The 12,055-nt window shown below is 55.1% G+C and overlaps 1 protein-coding gene across 3 annotated transcripts in view; it reads left to right on the plus strand.

Moving 5' to 3' along the window:
* The window catches only part of Bcl9l (BCL9 like), a 29,754-nt gene that overhangs the window by 1,955 nt on the left and 15,744 nt on the right, over positions 1-12,055 (plus strand). For 2 of the 3 annotated variants that reach the window (XM_076846312.2, XM_077108829.1), the window contains exon 2: positions 5,084-5,141. The exons of the other annotated variant lie outside the window; for it this stretch is intronic. The gene's annotated coding sequence lies outside the window, so the exon portion shown is untranslated. The remainder of the gene's footprint in view (positions 1-5,083; positions 5,142-12,055) is intronic. 3 annotated transcript variants of the gene reach the window in all.

Consider the following 12,055-nt stretch of genomic DNA (forward strand, 5'->3'; position numbering starts at 1 on the left):
TGCTACCCCCCCAGCACAGGCTTGGCTGCCTTCTCTGGGTCAGGACCATGATTTCATGGCCCCAGGGGAAGAGCATGCTGAGTCCCAGTCTTCCTGATGTCTGTTTTGAGGCCTGGCTGATAGAAGCCTTAGGACTGAGTGAGCCTGGAGGAGGAAGGTGAGGGGCAAAGTGGGAGGCAGGGATCTGGTACTAGGAAGGAAGGCATTGCCTTCCCCAGGTGATCTGTCTCCTTGGCCTAGGAGGACCAGACCTGAAAGCCCAGCTTTTTGGCCACTTCCTTCTAGGGGATTCTCAGTTACCCCAATTGGGATAAGGGTTCATGTTGGGAGAAGTGCTGGTGAAGGGCAGCAGACCTATAATCTTGGATCCAGAGTGACTCTTGTGCCCCAGGTAGCAGGGGCTCTATAGCTGGAAATGGGTTCTAGAGGTCCATAGGAAAGCTCAGAACAAGTCTCTAATTACTAGAGTGGAAAATTTGGGAGTGGGCAGATATGCAGGGTCCTAAAGAAGGATTGGTGGTCCAGCCACAGAAATCTGGGGTTCAGCACTTTAGTGCTAATTTGGAAACCAGTGATTTTGCTTGCTGAAAGTGCACTGGGCACCCATGACTCTGCTTAGCTAGTTCCTGCCACCTGGTACCTGAGTTGTTAGGCAGGAGCCCTAGGCCCGTGGCTCAACTTCCATGACCAGGCAGGGCAGTAGCCTTCCGGGCAGAGGCCTAGCGGGTGGCAGTGTCGACTCAGCAAGGGCTGGAATGCCTGGCACCTGCTTTAGATTAAAGGAGATGCTGTGCAAAGGGGGGGCTGCCTGCCTTTGGGGGGAGTGGCTGGGATGGAGCTCCAGGGAGCCCTGGAGGGTGGTGGGAGGTAAGTGCTAGGGGCTGCAGGCAGCAGCAGCTCTGACAAGAGTGGAGGGAGCCAGTGCTCACCAGCTCTACAGGCTCTCTCCTGGGAGTCTAAATGGAGAAGCTGGGACATCCCCCCACACACATCGCCTCTGGCGCCTGCAGGCTGAAGTTCTGTCCCAGCGCCCTGGGGCAGCTCTGGGGAGCCATGGTGTCTGTGTCCAGTCTTCCCAGGATCAGAAGAGGCCCTCAAGGAGGTGGAGGGCACTGTGGGGTTCCTGCTGCCCTGATGCCGTGTTCACTCTCCCTGAAGCTCTTTGGTTGCTGATAGTGAGGAACCTCAAGAGCCTGGGCACCCAAGGGTAACAGGAAAATGGCATCCCTTGCTTCCTTGTACCAGAACCCTGGGCACTGCCCTGTTGCTGACTAGGGGTGGGGGATGAATAAAGGGGGATGGCACCGTGGGAAAGTGGGCAGCTGTGGGAGCAAAGCAGCTACAGGCTGGGTGCCGCGGGCAGGGAGCCTCTGCCAGCCCGCTCTCCCTGGGGTGGGGCTGGCTGTTCCAGGGACTGGCTCAACCTGTTGAGCACCTGGCTGCTCTAGCTTGGCATCTGTGCCCCTGCCTGCCAGACCCAACAGCTGCCCACCCATAGCTACTCTGGAGGTTCACACCAGGGGTCTGTGGAAAGAGACTCAGATTGGCTCTAGGGACCACAAGGGCTCTTGTCACGGCTGATTATCTCTTCACGGAGTGCTAAGTTTTCCTACGTCCCAACCTCTAAGCCCCACAGCTGAGGCTTCAGAGCTGGATAGCCAGGGTCATGGGCTGAGGGGCTAGGTGAAGAAGGCCATAGCCTTGGAGCAGCTGAACTGCTGCATGTCACTTGGATGGGCGGCCCTGAAGGCAGCCTGGAGTTACAGCCTGGAATTTCCTCTGCTGGGTGCCAGGGCCAGGCCTCTACAGCCCCGCCCCCAGCCTGGCCTGACCTCCCCTCTCCCCCCTCCCTCTGTGAGCTCTGCTGACTTTCCCTAGAGGTTGGGGGAGGGGCAGTAAGGGCATCCTGGCTGCCATGAGAGGGGTAACTTCCTGGGTGTGGGGAATGTTGTGTTTCACTGCCTCAGTCTCCCCTAGGGGCCTCTTGTGGAGAATAGGGAAGTCTTGGTCCCTTACCCTGTCCTGAATTTGTGGAGTCCTGGAAGACGCCTAACTCTGCAGGCCTGGGCTGCCCCCCACCCTCTCTGACCCCTTAGTTTTCAGCCTACACTGGGGTTCTTCTAGCAGTCAGGGAAGCAGAGCCATAGGCTATCTTGGAGTAGAGAAAGTGGTCACTGCCACTGTCAGTGGCAGGAGCCAAGGCCTCTCCTTCTTTGCCTCCTGTCCAGCAGCTCAGGCCCTCCCTGTCTGGCTCTGGGCCGGTTGTACCTCCTAACCTTGGTGTCTCTTTCTGGGCCCCCTTTCTAATGGTCTGGGACTGTCTTCTCCTGCCAGGGTGGTAGCCCTGGGCGAGCCTGTCTTCCCCTCCCCCTCACTCTCCACCCCCCAGCCTCTACTGGGAATGGCCCTGAATCCAGCATTTCTAGCATTTCGAAACCAGGATTGTTTTGAAATCCCTGTGTGCTTCTCCACCCCCTCTAACTCCCCCGCCCCCCAGGGGTTGTCCTCTAATCTGACTTCACGCTGTGCGTTGTGTGGTGGCTCCTTTGAGTTTGTGTGCTAGCACATGGCCATGTACTACTTTGTGTGTATGTGGCTGTGCGTGTATCTCAGAGTAGGTGTATCTTCTGTTGGCAGTTCTGTGTGACTGGCCAGTATCCTGGATGTTTCCTGACCTCTCTTGAGCTGTCTGTACATTTGGGCATCTCTGTGGGTCTTAAGGGGCTAACTTGTGAAGAGTTTGGGGTATAAAGAGATACTTTGAATGTGCCTATTTTCTGGGTTGCATGCATCTGGGGGTATCTGTGAGGAATGTGTGCTGGGGTGTGTCTGCGATGTGTGCTTGTGCTTGTGCTCACACACTCACTCCTGTGCTTTGCATCTCCCCCCTCCCTGGGAACATGTCTGGGGTGTGTAGTCACAGGTCTCCTGCAGCTCCCTGGGACATGGAGTCCTCTGCCCTTTGATAGGGAGGTTTCTTGGAGCAGGGCCGAGGCTTCTGGCAATTCTGTGGTCCTTGGAGTGGGGAGACTTTGGGATAAATGGTTTTTGCCAAGAGCTGGAGTTTCTCCTTTTCCCTCTCCCTCTGCCCTTTGCTGCCAGGGGCCCGACAACACCAGTCCACCCTCTTGTCCTAAGGATACAGTGGTGGCAGTTACAGTGTAACAGTGCTCTAAAGTAAAGGGCTAGGGAAAGGAGAGTGACCCCTTCACCCCTAAGAGCATTTGCTTCATTGGGGACAGGGAACAGCCAACCAGATGGAAACTGCAAGCTTGGTAGCAAATTTAAGGTTCAGAACAGTTGATTTCCCCCCGCTAGGGGCAAATAACACAATAAGATAAGACACTCATATTTTCAGCCTGAGCCAAAGACAGAGGACCATGGAATCCAGGCCCAGGCATTTGGGGTGGGACCAGCTGCTATTGTATCCTTGATCCAGGGAAGTCCTTCTTGATGTTTTATCTCATTCCCTCCTACTGAAGTTAGACCGTGTTCTGCAGGAGGGGAGGGCCCAAGGGTTTTATTTTTTGTTTGTTTGTTTCTTTTTTGGTACTGAGGATCAAACCCAGGGTGCTTTACTACTGAGCCACATCCCCATCCCATTTTATATTTTTTTTATTTTGAGACAGGTTCTTGCCAAGTTGCTTAGGGCCTCACCTGGTTACTGAGGTTTAGCTTTGAACTTGTGATCCTCCTGCCTCAGAGCCGCTGAAAGTATAGGCATGAGCCACCATGCCCAGCTATTTTTTGTTTCTTTTGGGCAAAGCAAGGGTGGTGATGGTGGACTTATATTTTTGTGGGATATGGGCGCTAGAAGCCCTGAAACCTTGTTCTGACTCAGTTTCCCATTCTGGAATCTCAGGCAATAACTGAATGCTTTCCTCTAGAAGTATAGTGGCAAGCCAGGGAGGAAGAAGAGGGCCAAGGCAGGGGCTATTTGTATGGTTTGAAGACCTGTGGAGACAGCAGCAGGGGTGAGCATGAGGATAGGCCTCTGGTCCAGGGCACAGTGGGAAGGAGGGAGGGGGAGAGGCACAGGTTGGCACAGTGTTCAGTGACCCAGCAGGGGGAGGGCCTTGGCAAGGACTTTTCAGTTTGTTTCTCAATCTGTCTCTGAGACACGCACACACACGTCACCGCAGACACCTTCAGGAGAGGAGCCCAGAAAAGCCACCCAGGTGTTGGTAGGACAGGGTGGTGCCAGATGGGGCCATGTGGAACCAGCCGTGTTCTTGTAGGCTGATGCCCTGTGCCCTGTGCTACCGGTCCCCTAACACTGAAAGCTGAGCCCAGCCAGAGGACCCCTCCCAGCAGCCCTGGGAGCAACACAGGCTGGAGAGGGTTAAGTCTGGTTGGCAGGGACCCCCCCCACACACACACACACCAGTGCAGTAAGAGAGAGGGAGGGGTGGTTAGCAGCTTGCTCTAGTTGGCGTCTCTCCCAGAATTCTTCGGAAAAGAACTCCCCTTTGACCCCCAGTACAAACTGAGCCCAGCCACCAGCTTCCCTCCCGCCTACTGTGGGAGCTTCACCCAGCCCCCTCTGTTGAACTGCTCACCCCAGGCCCTCCCACCCAGACCAGGTCCCCAGGACTTTGTGTCTTCAGGGAACCAGGGTTATAGCCAAAGAGACCACACAGGGACATAGGCCTTGCAGCTATTCTTTTTCCTGACATAGGGTAACCTGGGGGTGGCTGCATTTGGAAGCCAGGGTCCTCAGGCCTCCCTGGCCTCCCTCCCCCAGGTCCTCAGGCCAGGTCGTGGGAGTCCTCCTCCTCTCCTCTCTCCCTGTGGGGCCAAGCTCTCAGGGAGCTCTGAGGTCTTCCAGTGCTTCTCCTTTCCTGCTTCCAGGATAGGGAGGGGAGTGGCGTTGTGGGGCAACTGGGTCAGGCTTGGCTCCCAGCCAGTCCACAGAAGTCCTAGGGGGTGGGGGTTCTGAGCAGCACAGAGACTTCCTGGAGCTGCAGGCTGTGTGTACGTGTATACATGTTTATGTTGTGGGGGCGCTGGGGCTGGGGTTCTGGGAGGAGCAGGGACATAGATTGCTGGTCCGGGGCTTCTAGCTGTGACCCTCTCTCCACAGGGAGCCCCCTTCCCAGATCACACCCTTGAGCGTGAGCCCGACACATACTTTTCCAGAGGTGAGAGGTCCATGTGCTCTGTGTGTCCTTTTTGGCCTTCCTGATCTGTGTCTGCAGCCGCTGCAGCATCCTGGCTTAGCCTCCTGCCTGGCAGTTTGTCTTCTGGGCTCCCTTCTCCTGGCTTTCTGCCTCCCCCCTTCTCCTGTGTTCCCCTCCTCCCAGAGGAGGGGTCTTTTCTAGCTCCTATTGGGCAAATAGCCTTCAACTTAGGACTGGGAGGGATTGGGGGCAGGGCTGGGACAGGAAGGGTTAAAGCTGGACTCCAGTGAAGGGCCCGTGCTATTCCAAGCTACATCTTTCCCTGGGAAAGCGGGAGAGTCATCCCAGTCCCCCTGGAGGGCAAGGTAGATTTCCCGCTCCCTGGCTTTGGCCTCTCCTGGCTCAGTCAAACTGCCAGCCACCCCAGTGTGATTTCTGCTGCCCAGGCCCTACAGGTGCACCTCACATATACAAGCACAAGCATGTGTTCGTGCGTGTGTATGCGCGCGCGCACACACACAGTTCTCTCTCTCTCTCTCTCTCTCTCTCTCAGCCTCCCTCCCTCCCCTTCTTCCTTACTTAGCAACAACTCCCTGAATTCATAACAAACACTCCTGTGGGCTCCTGTTGGACTAGGGAAAGCTAAAGGAAGCCAGGGATAGGGAGGTGCTTCTCCTGGACCGACCTCAGGAAGGAGAGGCTTCTAGTCTGTTCACCTAATGGCCCCTTCCCTGCTGGAGGCCACTACCCCATGGAACAGGGAGGAAGTGGACTTGCTTTCAACTCAGGCCATGAAAAAAGTGGGGATCGGTGGACAGGTGTGGCTGAGCAGGTGGGTGGGGAGCAGGGCTTGAACTCCACCCTTCCCTGGCAGGTCAAACTTGACCTTTGACCCCCACCTGGGGTTTGAGAGGGACCTCAGACTCCATTCTAGCCTAGGGCATCTCTCAGCAGGGACTCTGTTCTGTTGACCTGGAAATTTGCCTTGCGACCTTGCTGACTGTTAGGGACCTGGATGGGTGAGGAGGTAACGGATTGGAGTGGGCGGGGCTGCTGCTAGTACCAAGAACTTTGCTCTCTGGTAGCTTAGGCCAGGCAGGGCACCTGTGTAGAGGGGGTGAGGCACAGTGCTTCTTTGATCTCCTTTCCTGGCAGGAACTGTGACCTCCAGTGCTGGACCTGGACTCATTGGGAACGGAGGGAGGGTGTGTGGGATGAGGATGAGAGACTGGAACGCTCATTTCCATCGCAGCAGGAGGACTGATACCATGGCGCATCTGCATTGTGCATTGGTTAAGAACCCAGTTGCCAAGTTCATCTAGCTCTTCTGACTATGGGCTGTATGTCTTGGGCAAGCTTCTTAATTTCCTGTTCCTCCCTTTTCTTACCTGTAAGATATAAATGATAAAAGTTGCTTTCTAGGGCCAGGCATTGGGGCCTATGCTTTTGGTCCCAACTATTTCAGAGGCTGAGGCAAAAGGATCCCTTGAGACTAGAGGTTTGAGAGTAGCCTGGGTAACATAATAAGACTCTGTCTCCCTAGTAGTAGTAGTAATAACAATAATAATAGTGATACTAATAAGTACTTTTTACTAGTTGTTCTGAGGATTCAGTGTACAAGGCAAGTGAAAGACTTGAGTAAAGGCTCAATAAATGTTTGGGATCCCCCTCCTTGTTATTTGCCAGACTCTTCACAGGAGCTCTTGACCTTCCCAGGGGCTTTAGCAGGTGAAGGCTGGAGCATGGGCCTCCAGCACTTTCCAGCACTCCTGAGTCCTCAACTCTAATACCATTCCAGACCCAACTTCTTGCTGCCTCAGTTTCCCCACGGTTGATGTCAGATGACACCTTGATTGCAAGGTTTCCAGATGGCCAGGAGACCTGGAGAAGGATAGAGAGCTATGGACTTTCTCCCTACCTCCCTACCTCCCCACACTTTTCAGGGCTGAGCCCTCCCTCCCCCAGGCTGTTTCCTCGTTCAGCTTCAGCACCCCTCCCACCATCCATCCCCTGCTGCTCTGTTCTTTCATCTGGCTGAACAAGACACTCAGTCCTTAAATGACTTCAATGGCTGCCTCCTCTCCTTCCTGGCCTAGGGGTCAGGGTCCTTCCTTGGGGAGAAGAGTGGTAGTGTGGAGCTGTGCTATGGATGGTGGTTGTTAGGCCTGCCTCAGGTCTCAGGGTTCCCTGGATTCCCTGTCTGGGCATTTTTCTTTTTCTTGAGTGTGAAGAGGCAATGCCTGGGCCTGTGTGCATAGAGAAGCCCAAGTGGGCATGCCTGGCACCTGCTGGCTGCAAAGGGTCAAGGGTATCCTTAGGTCCAGAGAGCAGCAGAGTCATCAGCATCCGTGGTGTCCAGAAATTCTCCCAGGGCTGTGTGGGAGTGTGAGCCATGCTGGAGAGAGTCCTGCTTTGGGGCTGGAGGTTATAGCTCAGTGGTAGAGCATTGCTTAGCACATGTGAGGCCTTAGGTTTGATCCCCAGCACTGCAACAAAAGAGAAAGAGAAAGAAAGTAAGTTATTTAGTTTTGCCTTAGCCTGTATGCCCTGGAGCAAAGAATGCCACTGGGTGCCCAGAGCCCCCAACGGCCTTGGGATGGGAATAGGTAGTGGAGGGACTGAGGCTTGGGAACTTCTGCTTGAGGAGCCCTGGAGTAGATAGTGTCACTCACAACAAGGGGAGCTATGTAAAAAGATGGGTGGGAATCTAGGGATTAAGATGTGGCAGAAGTGCCTGGGATACCAAGGCACCTGGGTCTGAGGCGTAGGTTTGCTGGCTGGTGCCCTATCTGGTCTGGCACCAAGAGAGATGAGCCAGAGCCCCTGGCTATGCTCCCTTCTTCCTTCTGGAACAGAGAGGATCTCCTTCTATGAGCCAGGCGTGGGGGGTGGTCAGAGATCACTGTCTGCATGGGCCATGCCTCACTGCTGGGCTGGCCATGCCTTCAGTGCCCAGCCTCTGGGGCCTGTTCCTTGGGCAGGCTGGGGCTATTTTTGGGATTGGGCTGGGGCTCTGGGGCTGGTTTCAGATGTTCCAATGTGAACAGGAGAAAATGGGAACAGATGGCTGGAGGGTTCTGATCAGCGGGTCCTGCTGGGAGCAGGTTATTTTTAGGGACTTGTTAACCCTTTGGGAGCTTGTGGGGCCACCCTGAGAGGTATAGCTCTCTCTAGCTTAGAAGAGAACAGGTCTTTTTCCTGGATCTCCTAGTTTCCAGAACTGCTTGTCAATTGCCCTTTTCTTTCTCTCAGGCCCTCCACTCTTTAAAGAAGCCCATGGTGAGTGAATAGGCCATGTTTCCTCCCAGCCCAACACTGCAGGGGGATTACCAAGGGGTCAGGCAGGGAGAGGGGTGTTTGATGGAGGGGATGCTGGTCATTGTGGAAGGGAAATCCCCTTCACTTGCCTCCTGGGGTTTTAGACACAAACCTAAGGCTAAGAGAGTACACAGCTGCTCTCTGGGTTCCTGCTTTGGGTTTGAGTATGTCAGTGAGCCTAGGGGTGCCCAGGGGCATGGTAGCCAGGGGACCAGAGGAAAAGCTGAGTCTTTGTACTCCGTAACACTAATATGATGCTCATGGGCCTTGCTGACTTGGATACTAGAAGGGCAAATATCTTGACAATGCCTACTTTTACCACATGCCCATGTATTTGGGTGCTATTGCAAGAGATTAAATTAAAATTAAAAAAATAAAGACCATCTCCTGATGGTCAGAGGAGACTCTGAGTGAATCTTAGTTATTTTATTAGTTAGTTCCACTACCGTATCTCACTCTGTAAACTTATCTTCATTTGAGAGTTGGGAATGTAGCTCAGTGGTAGAGTGTTTGCTTAGCATGTCCAAGGCCCTAGGTTTGATCCCCAGCAACCAGCACACACACACTCACACACTCAAACACTCACACACTCATCCGCATTTTGTAGATGAGGCTTGGAGGGATGAAGGTATGGAAAGGGTCTCATAGCTCAAAAGGGATAGAGTGTGATTGGCCCCTGTCTGCCTGACTGCAAAGCCAGTTCATATTCCACTATACCAAGGTGCCTACCAGGATCCCAGGCTGTGGAGGCCACTAATCTACCTCAGAGTACAGGTTTATGGAATGGGTGTGGAAAAGGAGGCCTGGGGGCAGGGGACCCTGCCTGACACTATTCTTACAATCCCCTAAAGCCCTTCTTGCCTGAGGGTGCCAGGACTGACACCAGAAACCCCATTTGGCCTTCCTGTCTCCCCTGCAGGAGGATCACAGGCATACATCCTGTCTCATCACCCCACCCCCACCCTGTCCTGGCCCACATGCCCCTGCTTCCTGGAGGGTCATGGCAGTCTGGATGTCAACGTGGGCAGAACTCAATAGCCCTCTAGGTGCTGCTGGTGCCAAGAGTTTAGGCCAGGCAGGCAAGGTGAGGGTGCTGGAAGGATGTGTACCTGGGGGAGAGAGCAGAGCCCAGCAGGCAGGCAGGCGTTGGGTGAGGTCCCGCCCCATGGTGCGCTGGCTGTGCCAGCAGCCTGCCCGCACTCCACTCCTCCCACAATGGCTCCATTGTTCCGAGCAGCCAGGCAGTTTGGAGGAGGTTCCTCGGCCACCCCTACCCCCCTAAACAGGGGCCAGTTAACCCCTTGGAGGACTGAAGCCAGGTGATGGCCACAGGGAGCGTCCCTGCTCTTCTCTCCCTGTTCAGAGAATCCAGGCTTGTGAAGTCACCTCCTACCCACGTGTACCATACAAGAGGCCACCTCCTGAGATACAGGTCCCCCACAGAGTAGAAGTAGCACCTAGACCCTCTCCCACCCCCAATTTAGTACAGGTGCCAGGGGGCAGGAAGTGCCAATGGGGTGGCAGGCCGGGACCAGATATATTTGGGCCCGGTGGGGCTAATTCCAGCTACCACCGCCTGCCCTACTGGCTCCTGAGCTCCTTTCCTTCCTGTGAAACCAGAGCTGGGTTGGGCCTAGCTCAGGATTTCGGTGGATTTAAAGAGGCAGCACCATCCCTGCCAGCTGGGCTTCTTCTCCCCCTCCCCAGGTAGAGAGTGATAGAGAGCCTAGCACACAACTCTTGCCCCGGGCTAACCCCTGGGCCTGGCCTCTGTTGGGGTACCAGGCTTTTGGCACTCCTCTCTCCCAAAGCCTTGGGCGGGTGGGGTGGGCGGGGGTGGGCTGTGGTTTCCTGTGTTGGCTGTTTGTGCCTGGCCCAGAGTGCCCGCCGCCTGCCTGGGCTTCCTGCCCTGTCTTGTTTCCTTGTGCCCCCCACCCTCTCCCCACCCCTCCCCTCAAGGGGAGGAACAGCCAGGGATTGGGCAGCGGTCTTTGGGGGCACCCCTCTGCCAGGGCATGATTACTTCCCCAGGCCTGGCTACACTGGTAATGGTTGAAGGAGCCAAGAGAAGTGAGGTGACCTCAGACCTGTCCAGGCAATGCCACTTGTCCCTGCAGGCTCCAGAAGGGACAGTGGACCAGTTTGGGCAGAACTGCCTTCCCCCAGGCACTGTGTTCAAAGATCCCAGACTGGAGGGGTCTAGGACCAGGAGTTTCCTTGGTTCTGCAGGGTTAGAGTTGCCTGACCTTACCCTGGGGCTATAGGTGGAGTGGGGCTGGAAACTCCCAGGCAAAAATGGTTGATTTGCATGGTCTCCTTTAGCTGGGTGTGGGGGGAAATGGGGAAAGTTGCAGGGAACCAGAGCCAGGGGAAGGCCCTCAGAGCCTGGAAGTCCCCATATAGAGGGTCCCTGAGCAACACCTTGGTCCTTGAGCAGATTTCCTGCTGGGCTATGAATCCTTGACCTCCCCACCCCGCTGAGTCACCACCTCAGGAAGAGGAAGTGACCTGAGTGGTAGAGGAGAGGTCTAAGGACCAGGGAGTCCTGACACCCAAGAGAAAGGAGACTTGGGGGCTTGTCTTGGGGGCTGTATCTCCTTGAGCCAGAGACCAAGGATCTCATCCCAGTTGCCCTCAGTAGGGCCCTATCCTTCTTCCCATCATGGGGTTCCTAGCTGCTCATTTTCCTCTTATAGAGGTGCCTTCACACTGTGTGTGGGTACATGGTCCCTTCAAAGCATTTTCTGGTTGCTTCTTTGGAGTGTTCCCCCCTACCCCTGTTATGCTGAGGATGGAACCTAGGCCTTGGGCATGCTGATCAAGTGCTCTAACTTCTCAGTGAGGGGCATCTCCAGCCTGAGGGTGATTTCCAGCAGGGCAATGTGACTGACCCTGACCTGTAGGCCAGTTGGTCAACCAAGCAATTTCCCGCTGGTGTGTGAATGCCTGCCCTGCCTTTAGCAGTCTATCCACCTGGAGGTTCTGGGCACTGAGTCTTCCTGGTTTCTCTCCTCTACCTGGGGTCAGGCGCATTTTGACCCTTACTTAGGCAGCTGGCTCCCACCCTCTAGTTACACAGCCAGGGCAGTGATCTTAGGCTTTCTCAGCCATCTTGCCTGAGGCACATTCTTCTGGGTATGCTACTGGCCTTTCACTCAGGTGACTTGCACCTGCTCCCGTGTTTGTGAGCACATGTCCCCCCCTCCCACCCTATTACCCAAAAGTGATGCGTTCCCAGAGTTCCCTTCCTTTCTTTTCACTGTCTCAGAGGCTCCAGACCTACTGCTAGGAAGGCCCCTTCATTGTTTAAAAACCTCCCACCAGGAATCAGCTCTCCTGCCTTCCCTGGCCAGGTCTTCCCAGTGTCTTCTGGGACTGTGTGAAGGAGGAGGGGGTCTTTGGGAGCTGGGGCCAACTCCTGAGGGGTTGAGGGGGGAGGTGTGAGATGGGAAAGTCCTGACTCATCCGTGCTTGACTCAGCTCGCACTGGGGCTGGGTGGGAGCAGGGAGTGGAGGCCTAGAGGAGAGGGCAACTCAAAGAATCTTCTGGAGAGGAGCCTTAGCCTCACTAAGGCCACTGGAGAGGACTAATTTTCTACCAGCTCCTCTACAAATAT

This window comes from Callospermophilus lateralis, chromosome 2 (assembly GCF_048772815.1).
Source record: "Callospermophilus lateralis isolate mCalLat2 chromosome 2, mCalLat2.hap1, whole genome shotgun sequence".
In the NCBI taxonomy this organism is placed as follows: domain Eukaryota; kingdom Metazoa; phylum Chordata; class Mammalia; order Rodentia; family Sciuridae; genus Callospermophilus; species Callospermophilus lateralis.